The sequence below is a fragment of the Capra hircus genome, chromosome 1, assembly GCF_001704415.2.
Source record: "Capra hircus breed San Clemente chromosome 1, ASM170441v1, whole genome shotgun sequence".
NCBI classification, from domain to species: Eukaryota; Metazoa; Chordata; class Mammalia; order Artiodactyla; family Bovidae; genus Capra; species Capra hircus.
In genome coordinates, this window is record NC_030808.1 from 62,326,787 (window position 1) to 62,345,750 (window position 18,964).

Consider the following 18,964-nt stretch of genomic DNA (forward strand, 5'->3'; position numbering starts at 1 on the left):
GAACACAGAAGGAAGCCCCCGTGCAGAAATATTCCACTTCATGTTCCAGAGAACAAGCCCAGGGAAAGTAAATACATCATCAGATCACTATTATCAGACCTCACCTTAGTAAAAACAGGGAGAGTGAAAATGATATGGCTCTTATTTATTTTTCCAACTAAATATAGAGCAGTCATCATCTATGGTTTCCATAATTTCATAATAGAAGGCATGCGGTAAATAACGAAGGTCTGCAAGACAGAATTTATTTTCACTGCCATATGTAATTGCACTGTCCTGATAGTTATCATTTTGCCATTGACAAGTGAAAATGTTATCACAAGCTTGTATTTGGGAACAACTCACTTATAGGCCTCTTTGACATAATCTTGGGCGAAGGGTTAGATTGGCTTTGTCTGGGTCCTTCAGCTTCCTCATTTTTAAAAAGACCCTATTATCTTCTCACCACATCCAGTGGCTTTCTCTCATCCTCCTTAAATGTTTTGCCACATTTTTTGACCAGCCTCTTCCTTTGGTTCTTGTATTACTGCACCACCCTGCTCTCTCAAGTCATGAATTACTTTCTTTCTCGTAATTTCAGTTCTTCATGACTATAATCAGACTTTCTCTGGGGTATAGTCACTAACTCTTGGCAATACTTGACTACTGTCTCTGAATGGGCCTCATTTTTTTTTTTTTTCTTCTTCATACTATCCTTAAGCAAACTGCCTCCTAATCTTTCTTTCCAGCACCAGCTTCTTCCACGGTCCCCAAATCTACTAGATATCTCTTCCTTGGTAATTTAATATTACTTAATCTCACATTTATAACTACTTGAACTTGCTTCCCAAGAGTATCCCATTCTAACCAATGGGGAAATTTTTCTAGTTCACTAGAGTTGAAATTTAAGATAAACTTGTATTTCTTTCTCCCTCTCACTCCAATATCTAATCTACTGTTTTTCCATATTTCTTCTTAATGTCCTATGTCTTCTCATCGAATTAATTTTGTGTTATTAGCTCATAGCTACTTATCGCTGCCTCTTTTCTGCATCACCCCTATATTACCTTCATTAAGAAAGCACCTTCATCCTTTAAACATTTTTTTAAAAATTTTATTAAGTCACTTTCCTCAACAAGGATTTATATCACTTCACTTTTGTCCTTCAGATCAAATACAGTCCTCATGGTGGTACGATAGGTGCCATTGAACTCTTACAGTCATATTTCCCAAGGCTCACAGAGAAGACTGACTTTCCTTGGCCATTCTGTTCATATGCTAAACTCATCCCTGACCCCCAGTCTCTACTCAGCCCTTTCTCTCACCCAGAATATCCTCATTCTTTCTCTAAACCAAACAAATCTGACCATGGATTTCCCTTACCTCTATCAACTCAGACTTCTTTCTCTTTTCCAAAATTGTCAGCATTTTTATAATTAAGCTCCTCAGAGTCTAATAATTTTAAGTTTGCTATTAATTTTATAAATATCATTCTTATAACAATTTTTCTATTCCTCATTGTTGTTGTTCAGTTGCCAAGTCGTGTCTAACTCTTTGTGACCCCATGGACTGCAGCATGCCAGGCTTCCCTGTCCCTCAGTTTGTCCAAGTTCACGTCCGTTGCATCGGTGATGCTGCCCAACCATCTTATCCTCTGTCACCCTCCTCCTCCTTCTGCCTTCTGTTCCTAAGTGGAGCCAAAGCTTTTTGTTTCTTATTATCTACAGCACCTATCTTCAAGCTGTAGCTAGATGACAAATCTCTAATTTACTTACAGATTACTAGTTATAAAAGTATCAAAAAACTAGGTTTTGTTTAGTGATTATTCCTACTTAAATGCATCTTGTAAAGAGGGATGAAGGAGAACAGAGAAGACCACATAGGAAGTGGAGACAAGGCAGTTGGTTTTCAACTCAGCTTTTGATTATTGGAGGGGCATTCCTTAATATGAACGGACAGAAGAGAACTGCATCAGATCATCAGATATGGACTCATAATATTAGGCTGTGAACTAACTGTCCACAGGAGCTCTTTCTTTGTTTTTTAATCTCTGTCTCTCCAGTACCTAGAATAGAATATGTTGTTAGGCTCAATAAATTTAGCTCCTTCAAATGAATTCAGGTCTTCATATCAAGCAAATTAAATCCTAGGTTCTAATGATACTGACCCACATAATCTAATATGTATTACCACTATACTTGTATATCAGCAAAGTTATATAAAAATATACTGATAATGAATATTAGATTACATGGGCAAGATATATATGGCCTAATAATCCCACTTCTGAGCATATATCCAAAACAAATGAAATCATGTCATCTCAGAGGTAACTGTATCCCCATGTTCACACCAGCATAATTCAAAATAGCCAAGGTGTGGAAACAAATCAAGTGCCTGGCAACAGATTAACAGATCAAGAAAATGTACTGTGTATATGTATACACACATACACACACACACACACATACATATAGTATATATATACAGGCTTCCTTGGTGGCTCAGACAATAAATAATCTGCCTACAATGCAGGAGGCTTGGGTCCTAGACCTAGGTCAGGAAAACCCCCTGGAGAAGGAAATGGCAACCCACTCCAGTATTCTTGCCTGGGAAATCCCACTGGCATGGCAGCCTTGCGGGCTGCCATCCATAGCATCACAAAAGAGTTGGACACACATGAGTGACTAACACTATCAGTGATCAACAGAGCAAGAAAATATACTGTGTGTATATATTTATATATATATATATATATATATACACACACACACACACACACACACACACACACTCTCTATCTCTCTCTCTATCTATATATGCTGCTGCTAAGTCGCTTCAGTTGTGTCCGACTCTGTGAGACCCCATAGCTGGCAGCCCACCAGGCTCCCCATCCCTGGCATTCTCCAGGCAAGAACACTGGAATGGGTATCTATATATAATGCCACATTATTATTCAGCCTTTAAAAGGAAGGAAATCCTATCATTTGCAACAACATAGATAAATTGAGAGGGCATTATGCTAATTGGAATAAGCCAGATATAGAAAGACAAATGCCACACGGTATCATTTATGTGTAGCATCGAAATAGATGACTAATTTATGGAAATAGAGTAGGTTGCCAGGAAAAATAGGGAGCATTTGGTAAAAGGATGCAAAATTTCAGTCTTAAGATGAATAAGGCCTGAGGATCTAATCTATAATATGGTGACTATAGCTGATAACACTGTATTGTAACATTGAAATCTGTTATTCTCACACACATAAAAAAGGCAAACGTAAGCTGATGGATGTGTTAATTAACTCAATGGGGCAGAAGAATTCTTTCACAATGTATACATACGTTAAATCATCATCACATTGTACACTTTAAATCTTCCCATTTTATTTATAATTATATCCTAATAAAGCTGGAGAAAAAAAATGAGAGAAATGCAAGAAAGATAAATAACAGAACACAGGAGCCAGAAAATGTCCCAGATGTTGAGAGGACAAAGGGGCAAATTTCTTAAGTTCAGGCCAAAAAAATAAACAATTTCTCACAAAATTCTAGGAAAGGAAACAATAAATGACGAATTTTGGTCATGAGCTTGTTAATGAATTCAACAAATACCAATTAATGTATCCATGTGTTTGTGGGTATATGTTGGTAACTAAGAGACAGGATGTTGACTCTGATGAAGCTTACATTGTATTAAATCAAAAAAAAAAATCAGTAACCATCAGGTGTCTATGGGCAACTCAATAAAGTGATGTCAAACTTCAGAGATAGAGCTCTTGAGTAGTAAAACAGGGCAGTGCCATAAGCAGTCCTCAGTGCCACTGATTTCTGCTGAGAATTTGACTCTGTCTTCTGAAAAATAAGGTGGTGAAGCGTAATCTTTGATTTTAATTGCACTTGAAAAAGGTTCTTTCCCATTCGACATTCAATACCTTGTCAAATTTTCAGGTGACATAAAGCTGAAAGCAATATCTAATACAGCAGAAGACAAGACTTAGACTCAAAATCGTCTTTGATAAGCTGAAATACTGTGCTGAAACCAACAATTTGAAATGTAATAGGAGTAAACGTAAAATCCTATATTTAGCTATAGATATCACTTTTTAAACAGGATGCAGAAAGCAATAACTTATGAAGAAAAATAATATGATAAACTATCAAAATTAGAAAAAATGTTCATCAAAACACAACGTTAAGGAAATTAATGGGCCTATCACAGACTGGAAGAAAATATTCACATAGTATATATCTGACAAAGTACTGGTAACCGGGATACAAAAAGAATATCTACTGTACAATATAAATAATTGCAACTCTCTTGAAAATATTTCAGAAGATATTAGAAAATATAGATATTTCAGAAAATATTAGAAATAGACGCATGGGTAGAGGAATGAAAAATGCAGAAGTGATAAAAACAAGTTTGCAAATGTTAATTATAGAATATAGATAACGAGCATATGGGTGTTTACAGGTTTTTTGCAACTTTTTGTATACTTTTCCAACATTTTTGTAAATGTTCCCAATCAAATGTTGAGAAAAAGAAGGTTAAAATGATATATATGGCAGAAACTCTCTCTTGTTTAATAGAAATTTTAAATGCAAAAAGAAAGAGGCTACAAAAGTAAATAAAAGTCCATGTGTCTATCTTACTGTGTGTAGCCTACAGCTCTACTGGGAAAAACTGGGCAATAAAAGTTTAGCAGTGGTTTTCTATAGTGAGCAGAGACAGAGAGGGGAAGTAATTTTCATTTCTACTTTTTGTATTTCGTAGTTGCCCAATAGTGAATGTGAATTGTGTATTTTCAAAATCAGTACTTTTGCATTCATGTTGATGTATGGTAAAACCAATACAATATTGTAAAGTAATTAGCCTCCAATTAAAATAATTAATTTGTAATAAAAAAATAAAAAATGAAAAGTTCCATATTTTAGATAAAAAGAAGATCATGGGATTTATTCGCTTAATTGGCAGTAGCAATGGACAGGCAAAGAGAGGGCAGAGTGGTGTGGCCTTGGCAGCTGGCTGTAGGGGACTAAGGAGCTGAGCAAATCATGAGTAAGAGAATTACGCATGGGGAAAGGAAACCATGTAGGGCGCACTTCCTGTCTCCTCACAATCTGGACACATGGCATTCCTTTCACTTCTCTGAGCACAACATCCCTCTACTCTTCTAGGTCTTTACTTTTCTGCCTATTATATGCTTTCTCCTCTCTCTCTTCTTGTCTAAATGTTACTCATCACTCAGATCTCTCTTCCTCACAGAAAAACCCTATAACTTCACAGACTAACTTAAGACCCCTTGTCACATCTTCTCATAGCACATAACAATTTTGTATCATTTTGTATCATTTGTAGTTATTATTTATGATAATAATAGCAGATTTATTGTGGGATCATTTGCTTATGACCAGACACCCTTGCTAGAATGGATGCTGTGCATCAGAGGAACTGAATGCCCAAAGTAGTGTCTGGCACATTAGAGGGGGTTCAATCAGTACTGCTAAATAAATGAAGTTGCTGAAGTTAGTTCCAGATCAGTTAAATTTACATCAGCAGAAGAATGCCAAGCTGGTAATGTTCAGCAAGAGTCTAAAAATCTGTGTCTGTAGTTATCTAGAAGAAATGCAACTGGAAATAAGGTTGTGGGTAGCATCAGAAAGAAGGTATTTGGTGGTCTGAGAGTGAATGAGTCCTTTCAAAGGAAAATATAGATAAAGAGAAAGGCAGGTGACTAAGGATAAAACCTATCTGGTTGATTTCTTTATCATTCCCCTTGATCCTCTTTTATCTTATGCTGTTTCTGTCTTCTTATCTCATTCTTATTGTAGTGGAAATAGGGTGTCAGCTTAACTAGCACTAAATTAACTACAGCCCTAAGCATGTGAAGTGATGATCTGCTCCAGAACAAGCTTGCTGTTGCAAATCTTGGCAGCTTAGACTTGGCTTCTAGGGTCTTTACTTTTCTGCATGGCTGGGAAAGATAGGCAGCAAATGCAGGGGCAGATTCTTAGATAGTACTGTTTCAATACTAACAGAAATGCCAGGAACTCATAGGGCCTCTTTCTTTCACAGCCAACAGAGTCATTATTCTATTTAAGATGTCCATTCTGTAAGTATTTATTTAATGCCTATTATATATCAGAAGTTAGGCTTAGTAATAAAGGTCACTGCCCTAATGAGCTCATGGTCTGATAGTCCAAGAGATCATAAAGATACAAATGAACAAGTATTCAATTACCAATTTAAGAACCCATTAGGGGTACGGACAAGCAATGCAACAAAGAAAATAGGGGAGGGGATGGTCAAGTAGGCACGTTTCATATGATGTTTCATCTGAAAATCTAAAAGATGAGATAGATTTAGCTTTGTGAAGGGGAGACAGAAAAAGTTTCCAGTGGAAGCAGCAGCATATGAAAGGCTCAAGGCAGAAAATTATTTAGGGTATTTGAGGACCTCCCAGCAAAATGGGAGCAGAGTAGAAGAGAGGAAAAACTAGATTTGCAATGGAGGTGGGAATCCAAATCCTTCAGAGTTCCACGGCTGTGCCTAAAAGCCTGGGTGTCAGGGAACAATCACTGGGAAACCATGGATGGGTTTAATCACAGAAGAGCCATGACCCCAGGTAGCAGCCTTAGACATCCCAACACTGGACTTCAAAAAGGATGGTCCCTACCTTTTTATCCTGGCTGGTTGATACTTATTTTTTGTTTTGTTTTTCCCCTAAGCATCCTGAGCCTGTTGAGGGCTTTTCTCTTACTTGTATGCCAAACGAATCTCTAAATTAGAAGTTAGACAGCTGATCTACCAAATCCTTCAAGGAGGAAACCGAAAGAAATTTGAACCATGTAGTCATGACAAAATAAGAAACAATATGTCAGCATTTAGTGCATTTTTTATCTTTAATGAGTCATTTTAAATAAAAAATTAATAACCTGCTATTTATGTCCTCTGATGAGTGAAAAAAAAAGGCAACCCATTTTATAAAGGGGTGAAAAATGGTGAAATGTGTCAATTGCTTTTGACATATTCCTAACAGAGAAGGCTGTTAAATACTAGAATGAGCTCCCTAGAGCTTCTTCCTGAGGCCATTAGAAATTAGATACTCATTTCTCTGGAATAATTGTGGGACTGCCAGGTCGAAAGTAAAAAAGATGGACTGCATTTTCTTTCAAGTTTCCCCTGTGATGAATAGTCTAAGAGTCTTGAAGTGACTCTAGGAACTAACAGGTTGTTCAATAAAGAGAGATCAGACCTGGAAAATTAGTAGGTGCTTCATAGATACTAACTGACTTCTTGCGTGAGAAGACTAGATAGTTAAGTGTAATACTGCTAGAGGGGGGGATATCTGAATAATGGTGGGAAGCTCGTTTTTAACAAAAACCATTTACACTAAGGCACATTCCGCAGAATAGTGTGAAATGTTCTCAGCCACCATGAGTTAGTCAAATTTAATTTAATGTGCTTTGACTAACACATCACACATGAAAGATGGAGGCACCAGGGTCAGATAAGTCAGAGTTACCAGGAGGCAGACAGTGGAAGGAGAGAGGGCCAGCCACAATATGGCGGCAAACGCATGTTGTGGGTAAGCCTGGCCAAGTAGGATGGTAAAAGCAATGATCAAGGCAGCAGAAGTAGAAGATGGGGCCCAAGCAGCCCCCTTGGAAGGGACCTACCCACTGCACAGGCAGTACACTGCTAGCCAAGGAGAGGATGGATCAATGGAAAACATCTAAATCAGGTCAGTTCAGCCCACTGGCAGCAAGGCAAGCCAGTCCACGCAGAGCCAAAGGCAGAGTCAGTACATCCAGAGGAACACGAGATGGGCAATATCCACAGCATGGGTTTCACAGAAGCCCACCAACTGGCAAAGGCAGCACATTAGAGCAGAACAGGAGATCAGTGTGCAAAAGCCAAGAGACACGATTTGAGCTGTGCCAAGTGAGCAGAATAGTCTCTAAGGGACTGTGAGCGTTCTACCAACCAGGAGGGCTGTGGCATTGTGAGAGTGCATACACATTGCCAAGTGCAGAGCTGGGGCAGGGATCCTGGTGGTGGGCACGGATGATGCACAGAGGAAACAGCTAAGCTACCCCAGTGTAAACTCACAGGCCCCTCGCATCCCACCATCCAAAAGCCAAGCTGAGAGCCTGGGCAGGCACTGGGAAAAGAGCCAGGAAGTCGTGGTCCCCACTCCATCCTTGCCAAGTGACCATGGACAGAAACTCTAACTTGCCTTGAGAACCCACTTTCTTATTGTCATCTGGGAACTTCACTTCCCTCCCCACACTGAATCACACTGATCACAGCCGAGCTGGAACTGGGGTGACCCATGAGCTCACAGTCTTCGCTAAGGCCATCACTCCTCTCTGAGATCCCTAAATGCCTGCTCATCTAAGGAAGTGCCGGTTCATGCATGTTCCTCCTCTTGCTTTCAGTCTGTGCTCTTGTATCCCTTACCTGAGGGCCTGAACTCCTCTCCATCACCTAGAGTTCCTCAGGAATCCTTGCCCAGAGCCCACATCACCTCCAGGAGCACAAGCAGCAGGCTGTGATTATTCCACTTTGGCCTACTTCTTGAAATAAAGTCATCATGCTGCAGGGTCAGCATACATCATTTTAAAATTCTCCATTCCAGCGTCTATCAGGAAGCCTAAGACTAACACCCAACATAAGCAAAGTCACGGTCCACAAATTAAAATTATTTCTTATCTCAGCATATTATAGTTTAAATGTCCTTTTGCCCCTTTAAGACCAGGCTATCAAGGCAAAGGATTCCTCTTCCTTTAAACTCATAATGTGAAGAAAAAAAAAAAAAAAAGATAATCTGAGTGTGTCCAGTCCATCACATGGCAAAGATGAAACTCCTCTTGATAAATAAATGCTACATGTGCTCACCAAAGGAAAGAACTTTGCAGAGTAGTAACAAGCTCACTTGTATAAGCACTAGGGGAAACATCTTCTGTTATTCTCCAAAGGCAATCTCCCCTCCTCTTCTCCCTTCCTCTCCTTTCCTTTGGCTGCACGTCTCTTAGCTTCTTTTCCTTTCCTTCCCTCCTTCACACACACACTCTCTCTCTCATACACACACGCACACATATAATTATGTCAAGTAAGCAGTACTCTGCTCAAGGGCCTCGTGAGTTATGTTTTATTTGTCATTTGGCTGGAGGAGGAGGGGTTCTTTTTGTATTCAGCATCTGTACTAGGTTCCTTCTGCTGGATCCTTCAACACTGTCAGTCTAGACAGCTTTTTAGCTATCAGCTAGAGACTTGTAGACTTAGTATGTATAGGTGTGTGTGTCTGTATTAGTTAGTTAGTGTTAGTCATTCAGTCGAGTCCAACTCTTTGTAACCCCATCAACTGAAGCCTACCAGGCTCTTCTAACCATGGAATTCTCCAGGCAAGAATAGTGGAGTGGGTTGCCATTCCCTTCCCATATATGTGTGTGTGTGTATACAAACATATCAAGTATATATATACACTATATATAATATATAGGTATATACTATGTATACCTATATATACGAAAGTATATAATATATCTGTATCCTACCTGTACTATAGTATATATAGTATACATATACACAGTATACCTATATACAAAGATATATAGCATACCTATACCCATACCATCCTCAAGAAAAATAAATGCAAAAATACAAAATGGCTGTCTGAGGAGGCCTTACAAATAGCTGTGAAAAGAAGAGAAGTGAAAAGCAAAGGAGAAAAGGAAAGATATATCCATTTGAACGCAGAGTTCCAAAGAACAACAAGGAGAGATAAGAAAGCCTTCCTCAGTGATCAATGCAAAGAAATAGAGGAAAACAACAGAATGAGAAAGACTAGAGATCTCTTCAAAAAAACTAGAGATACCAAAGAATCATTTCATGAAAAGATGGGCTCAATAAAGGACAGAAATGGTATGGACCTGACAGAAGCAGAAGATATTAAGAAGAGGTGGCAAGAATACACAGAACTGTACAAAGAAGATCTTCATGACTCAGATAATCATGATGGTGTGATCACTCACCTAGAGCCAGACATCCTGGAATGCGAAGTCAAGTGGGCCTTAGGAAGCATCACTACGAACAAAGCTATGGAGGTGATAGAATTCCAGTTGAGCTATTTCAAATCCTAAAACATGATACTGTGAAAGTGCTGTACTCAATATGGCAGCAAATTTGGAAAACTCAGCAGTGGCCACAGGACTGGAAAAGATCAGTTTTCATTCCAATCCCAAAGAAAGGCAATGCCAAAGAATGCTCAAACTACCGCACACTTGCACTCATCTCACGTGCTAGTAAAGTAATGCTCAAAATTCTCCAAGCCAGGCTTCAGCCATATGTGAACTGTGAACTTCCAGATGTTCAAGCTGGACTTAGAAAAGGCAAAGGAACCAGAGATCAAATTCCAAACAATAATCTGATATATTAGGAGCTAGCTGGTAAGTGAAATCAATATGACTCCAAATGCTGTTACTGGCCCTGAAAAGTGGAGAGGAGCAATGTCCAAGCAGTGTGAGTGCTAGAGTAGGTGTTCGCTGCAGATGATCTGCAAGTCCCTGCGGTATAGCAGCACAGAACAGCCACACAACGCAGTGTCAGGCAAGGGGACACAGGCATGCATGTTCCCGGCACAGCCCCCACCACACACACACACACACGCACGCACGCATGCACGCACGCACACGCACGCTTGGCAAGGAAGGAACACGGGTGATTCTGATGGCCTTTCCAAGGGCCCTCTGCCCGACCTCATCATCTGCAGATTTAGATCTATACAAATGTTGGTTACTTTAATTTCAGGGACTGTCTCTTGTTTGTGGGACCCATGGTTACAGGGTCACAACCCTATTCAGAGACCTGTTTGGTGCATTTCACCATGAGACACACTAATCCCTGACATGTCCATTCTCCCAGGATACACCAGCTCTCATCCTGACACTCTGTCCCTGAGACTCACCTTGTTTTCTATTATCTACCTCTTCTAGCATCTTACTTGATGATCCCAAACAACTGCAGACCCCAAGTCCCCAGTGCCAGAGTCGGGAATTCCAGGGTAAAATCTCTCTCCCACCACTATGGCCAGTTTCTTTTATTTATCTTCCCTCCATACCACGGTACTCGCACAGAAGCAGATTTACAGGCCTGGAAAGCTGGCTTTAGAATATCACCATGCTAGGGATCTTTATTGTCACAAGCATTGCTGTTTCATGACCTTGGATGTTCCATACTGTAGGACCTTGGTTCCACGTGTGACAACTAGCATCATTCACCAAAGACCATTATGGCATGAAATAACATGCATACATTTGAGCTGGTAGGCACCGTTACCTTATGCTTCTAGTCTCCAGGGAAGACTGCAACCAAATTAGGTTCCCTGGCCCACACAACCCAAAACAGATTTCCTACGGCTTCTTCTTGAGGGAGTGAAAGCTGCTTAGAGCAGCGTGTAAATTCATGGCAAGAAGCAATAAAGGTGAGTTTTATACATTCCCATTATTGCTTCTACGTCTTTGCAATAATGTTTATTGACATGTTTGAACGGAGCACAAGCTGCAGTTCAGTTCAACTGTCTGTGAAAATGGGACATTTGTCAAGAAACAAACCTCGCAGTTTTTAGTGGCTCTGACAGTGGGTATTAGAAATGATATTGATGGGAAAAAAGAGACAGGAGGCAGGCCTAGGAGAGAGTGTTAAGGAGTATACTCAGCACAGATGCCTACAGTGGAGGAAGAAAGGATGGCTGAGGAGGTAAAATTGAACACTAAATACATTGAGCGACTACCGGCTGCCTCAAAGCATATGCCCATGTGTGGGGAGCAGCGACAGAAGCTCCCTTTGTCCCCAAAGCAAGGCCTCTACAGTGATGCATTCATTCGCAATTGGACGCTCACTTTGCATCTCCCACCCCCTCTGTCTATCTCTGATGATAATCCGGTTCTTAGAGTGTGTGTATCACTCTGTTCTTCAGGGTTCTCATGAACTCAAAAGCGAGCACAGCGACTACTTAGCACATAACCCACGTTTAGGCATTGAATCAGTTACTTGGTAACTCATAGGGAACACACCCACTGTGAGTGTAAGGCATGGTTAGGTGCCAGAGCGCTGCACAGACCTTTCCCTCAAGGAATTGGCAGCCTAGTAGCACAGCATGGCTGCACTCATGGGTCACAGGCGGCAGCTCACACAGACCAAGGGATGTAAGTCATCTATGGGTGCTAGTTTTCTTTTCCCCTAGCCAGTGGCCAAATGACTAGTTAAATACTGGGGATAACGTAGGCATTTAATAGATACTAACTCACATCCCAAATATGAATGGATTTCAAATGTTCAAGGCAACAAAATAAAAGCTCTGCGGCTCTTTTCTTTTCCTTATTCAAATCAGCACTCTGGAATCTCAGTCATTCATGCCACTGTGGCATGGCCATCTCTGCAGCCAAACTGCCACGTTTCTAGCCTATGCTACCTGGCCTTGGTGAACTGATCAGTGCCTCCTTCCTCCTAAAGCTCATCAACAGATGAGATGGCTTTGACATCCACACTTACTTAAGGGGAAATTTTTACTAATACCTTCTGGACAGACAGACAAGGCAAGAAAAAGACTCATGACCATGGGACACATTAGGCTTATGATGTCACACTACAGGATTAAGATTGCCTTGTCCTGGGAAAGGCATCACAACCTCACAAAAAATTCAGAGAAACTAGTTGTATCTCTGGGAATTGCTATTGTGAGGATCTCAACTACAAGTTGGCACTGGTTTCTGGCAACCCTGAGTTAACAAAATTCCAAAGCTATAATTTCACTTAAATCCTTCCATAATGTACTTTTCCACCTAAATTTTAATCTTCTCTCTTTCTGGTGCCGCTCTAAGCCCACAGCTTAGTATTTCATTTCAGACTTGCCAAAGCCCTGGATTCTTTGCTATCTTTTCCTTCCCAGAGCTCTTTGTGAGTAAATCAAGCCCATCTCCATGACACCACACATTACATTTAGGAGGTGGCCTCTCAGAATGTAAAAGGATGTTAGTTTAACAGGATTGTTCATCATTACATGGATATCAAGGCACAGATAGAGCCTACTGTCAGCTGATGACATCCAAGATCTAGTTTCACCCATCTTTCGTGGTCTGCAAGAATGTTACAGTGCTGTATAAAGTTCTAAACTGGTTTTGATTATTGCAATGGCACAGAAGCTGTTAGGAGGGGAAGAAAAGAAAAGGAGGGGATGGAGAAGAGAATGAAAATGAACATGCTGATCAGAAATCACCTGGCTCAGAAAAAAAGTAATTCATGGATAAATCATTATCCATTTAGAGGCAGCCAGTGTCAGCAAAACCTGCCTTAAATTAATCTATCTGCAGATCCTTTAAGATTTCTTCTGCAGGATAGTAGAGTAGGCAACTCAACACAGCCATGTCACAAAGTCTCTCATAAACAGTAATAAACTGCCATAGATTTTATTTCACATCTCAGCAATTCTGGCCCTAACATGATGAGCAGAAAAGGATGGGGGTTCAGGGCTAGGTTGAAGAGGGGCAGGGAGACAGCAAAATGCCTGCAATGGACAGGCAGGAATACCTCACAGTCAGAACATGAAAATTCAGACAACAAATTCAGAGAGGTGATATTCATCAGCTATGAGTGCACTGGACTAGGAATCAGAAGTTATGGTCCTACCAGTTACCAACAGGGTTTTTTTTGGCAAGTCACCTAACTGAGGAGATAATAGCTACCTAGCAAGTTGCTGCAGAGAAGGCAACGGCACCCCACTCTAGTACTCTTGCCTGGAGAATTCCAAGGACGGGGGAGCCTGGTAGGCTGTCATCTATGGGGTTGCACAGAGTCGGACACGACTGAAGCGACTTAGCAGCAGCAGCAGTAGCAACTTGCTGAAAATATGAAATGAGATTTTATGCATGAATGAACATTGCAAAGAGTAAAGAATGTTATCTAATTACAACTCTATAACTTGACCATGTATCTATCACATGCCAACCACTATACATACACCCAGCTCTCAAAGTGCTGATGATGTAACAGGCATGGGAGAAAACTGCAAATATTCCTTTAGGAAACATTTTAGTCACTGCAAGAGGAGAAACAAGTGCAAAGGGCTCTAGAAATCAAGAGACGAATATAATTTGTGATGGAAGGGAATATTAGCACGTGCCTGTCTGACACATCATTAAGATGTCAATTTCCCTTGGGAATTTGTTAAACCACTTGCACCTCAACATTGAAAATCATGTTTGCTTCTTGCTTCCCTTAGTGAATATAAAGCAACATCAGGAATTAATAATAAAAATAAACACAGTGGTAATTTTAATGTCTGGAGCCACTATATATTTCACCATGCTGGTATTCTAGTAACTGGGTGTGAGCATCTAATTGTAATTATTATTTATACTTACATGAAATCTCCTTTAGGGAATTGCTTTTAAAATATTGACTAAAACTCAAAGTAAGTACTTATTCCTTGGTTAAACAAGCAGATCAACAGGACATGGGAGGACATTAACTCACTCACTTGATTTTTATACATGTGTTGCTATATTGCATATAGCTATGATGCATATCTGTATGATAGCATTAAAATGATATAAGAAATTATGTAAGTATCATTTAAGTATAGAAAGAGCCTTAATCATTTTTATCCTTTTTTGTTGTTGTTGTTGTTATATGACCTTATTGATTCCTCAAGAAGCAACAAACATATCCTTTCCATTTAACCTGTTAGAGAATGAAGTTTGGGGGCACTTGATGTGGAGACAGAGTCCAAGTCCCAGGGACTCTTGTTGCCTAATTCATTGCTATCAGCGATATCTTGAGGCTTTCTTAAGACACCTGTACATCTTAAGGCTGGCATTTGTCATCAGTACTGATCCTACAGGAAAGCGCACTTGTTGAGTTCCTAAAATGGTATCTTAAACGGCTTGGATACTCAATCAACACTGTGAGTGATTAAAGATCAGAGATTTGATACTTTCAACAAACTGACTCCCAGAAGCCACTGCTTTATAAAGTTAGTACTAGAAAAGTCTGAGGAAATCTCAACGGACAGTTTGGAGGAAGAAACTAAATTTCTGTAATATGTACTTAAAATTAAAATGTAAACAAAGTTGTAAAATTCTCTGAATTTGGATTTTATTTTGCTGAAGTGCGGTGTAAACTTATCTTTATAATATTAGTAAAATACCCATCTAAAATATTTATTTCTGCTTTATTGATTACCCTAAAGCCTTTGACTGTGTAGATCACAACCAACTGGAAAATTCTGAAAGAGATGGGAATACCAGACCACCTGACCTGCCTCCTGAGAAATCTATATGTAGGTTAAGAAGCAACAGTTAGAACCAGACATGGAACAAAAGATTGGTTCCAAATTGGGAAAGGAGTATGTCAAGGCTGTCTATTGTCACCCTGCTTATTTAACTTATATGCAGAATACATCATGTAAAATGTCAGGCTGGATGAAGCACAAGTTGGAATTAAAACTGCCGGAGAAATATCAAAAACCTCACATACGCAGGTGACACCACCCTTATGGCAGAAAGTGAAGAGGAACTAAAGAGCCTCTTGATGAAAGTGAAAGAGGAGAGTGAAAAAGCTGGCTTAAAACTGAGCATTCGAAAAACTAAGATCATGGCATCCGGTCTCATCACTCCACTGCAAATAGAAAAACAATGGAAACAGTGACAGGCTTTATTTTCCTGGATTCCAAAATCACTGAAGATGGTGATTGCAATCATGAAATTAAAAGACACTTGGTCCTTGGAAGAAAAGCTATAACCAACCTAGAGAGCATATTTAAAAGCAAAGATATTACTTTGGTGACAAAGGTCCATTTAGTCAAAGCTATGGTTTTTCCAGTAATTATGTACAGATGCGAAAGTTGAACTATAAAGAAAGCTGAGCGCCAAAGAATTGATGCTTTTGAAATGTGGTGTTGGAGAAGACACTTGAGAGTCCTTTGGACTGCAAGGAGATCCAACCAGTTCATCCTGAAGGAAATCAATCCTGAATATTCATTGTAAGGACTGAAAACTCCAATACTTAGGCCACCTGATGCGAAGAACTGACTCACTGGAAAAGATCTTGATACTGGGAAATATTGAAGGCAGGAGGAGACGGGGACAACAGAGGACGAGATGGTTGGATGGCATCTCTGACTCGATGGACAAGTTTGAGCAAGCTCCGGGAGTTGGTGATGGACAGGGAAGCCTGGCATGCTGCAGTTCATGGGATCGCAGAGTTGGATACGACTGAGTGACTGAACTAAACTGAACTGAACTGACCCATCTATAAAGTGAAAAATTCAGAAAAGATTATAAGTATTTTACTTATGCAATGCCAAACTACATACATATTTGTAACTATTAACCTGGATGACAATATACTTGAATTTTCTTCTGAATATTTTAAGTTATATATTTGAATCTATGCCTACTGTATCCAACCTTTAATGTGCACATACATGTAAAATATAGCTAGCAGTTCCTACCCACATGATTATTTAGCATATGATTAGATAGAAAACTGCATATATATTGAGTCAGTGTAGGAAGAAAGAGTTTCTGTTGAAATGTCAAGAAGTTGCAGGCCCTCTTGGAGTATAAAAAGCATATTATGTGCTATGTAGTGTCTGCAGACCCTCTGTCACGCTGGCTACTGTAAATCTTAGGGCTTGCCTACAAACATCTATTTAGGTGGAAACTTCCTTTAGAGAGTTACAAAGGACTTCTAAAACATTGATTAAAACTTGAACTTCTTTAAAACTTCTTATGAGGTGTGTATCATCCTAAGGGCAAACTTGACTTAGCTATACCAAGGTGGACTTCTATTAGCCTTTGAGACCTATTTTAAATATACAGTATTTAACACCACTTATGATCTGGGCCCAACCTTCCTCTTCAACTTTAACTTCTGCCACTCACTAGCAAGTGTCCTGATCCCGGGAGCCTCCACTGAGACCTGCACTGCCTGAACACTCAGTGCAGCAGATAAACTGACATAGTTAACAGGAGCAGCCTTACTGGTTTGCTGACTGCTCAGTTTTACTTAGTACCAGGTTAAAAAAGAGTGATCTAAAAATAATTGGCTGTTTTTACCTGTTTTAGAGTATACATAGTTGGAATTCAAAACCACTAAACTGAATGACTTGGTTGAAAGAAATGATTTCTCATATAAAAAAGAGATAACTATTTTTCACAGGGCTATATAAACATTTTAAGTTAAACAGCAAACCATTTTGAAGGAGGTATGAGAAATGCTGAAAATGGTTGAAAGAAGTAGGATCTCCTATCCATCCCCCCTTTTATTTAAGATAGCTACAAACATCAGTATCTGATAGTCACTGACAATGATGCATGAGAGCTTCCAGAAATATCACCTGGTGGTTAAGGAAAAAGCCAAGCACTTCATTCTACTCCATCTTCTGGTTTACAGCCTTTGGATTTGTAGCCACAGCTTCACCCTTTGCCAAAGGCTCCATGCTGCACGCTGTCATTCACACCGCCAGACTGCAACGTCTGCCAGGATTTATGGCAACCACGCTGCTCTCTCAATGCTAAGAGCAGATGGCTGGGCTAAGGGGCAGCAGATTGCCTGAGGGCAGAGACAAGGGTATGTGGTGTGTGTGTGTATGTGTGTGTGTGTGGCAGGGGAAGAGAACGTGGCAGCCATAGGAACACATTTCATTCTCTAATGAGCCTAGGAAAGCTATCCTCCATGAACTTCTTTCCTTACAGGCTTTAGTCAGCTAAGCTAAGATTCATGAAAGCTTCAGGAAGTTTGAGAAACTGCTAAAAGTGAATACAAAATGCTTAGGCATATTAATGCGTTCTTTTTCCTGGGGAGATCTGCTGCTGCTGCTAAGTCGTGTCCGACTCTGTGCAACCCCATAGACGGCAGCCCAACAGGCTCCTCTGTCCCTGGGATTCTCCAGGCAAGAATACTGGAGTGGGTTGCCATTTCCTTCTCCAATGCATGAAAGTGAAAAGTGAAAGTGAAGTCTCTGGGGAGATCTAACTACATATATATAGTCAGAGAGTCTTGACCTCTTCCCCTGACCTTACACTATGACCTCACTATTGATATTGCAATATGATACCAAGAAGTCTTTTGGAACATCTGAATTATTTCAATTATTTACACTTATAGAAACACACAGAATAGACCCAAGGAAGCAGTGGTTTTGATTCAGGAATAAGCAGCAGTAAAATCTGAATTATAATAAGAAATTCTTAAAAAAGGTTGATACAAACTACAACAGGAAAACTCACTGACTATGCCCACACTGGATGCTGCAGGTAGTGTCACTTTTTTACAGTAGAAGAAAATCTTTGTACAGAAGATCTTTGTAGCTGTGGAGAGAAAAGAAGAATGCTACCAAAATCTATTCCCTCTCACTGAACCTTCTGTCATGAAACAGGAGGTATATTAGGGGAAAAGGAAGGAAATTCCAAAAACAAGACATGAGTCGAGTTTCAAACCAATTATAGTCCCACTCTATCATTCTCCCACATCGCCTCCTCTAGACAACTCTCTGATTTCATCATCAGTGGTTACGACGGTTTGCCTTCCTCAATGCTTCCATGACACTCCAGTCCCAAATCCAGCACTGCACAGATCAGGTCCTACTTACCTCTTTATATTCCTATCTCCCTCTCTAAACAGTGAGCTTCTTGAAGGTAAGAATTTATTTTTAAATCATTTTTGAATCCATGGTACCTAATGTGCAACAGACTTGATAAAAGTGGCTAAACAAATGTACAAAATAGGGCCTTTCTAATAGTGTTACTGCTAATTACTGATAGGGTAGACTGGAGTGTGACCGTGCTCAGTGTGTAATTCACAACTACAATTGCAATCTCTGCACAGCATATGCATTCAGGTAAGACTCGATGCTAGATTCAGGCATCACAGTCCACACACTGAATGTTGGAGTTTGGGAAGGTGAGGAAGGAAACGT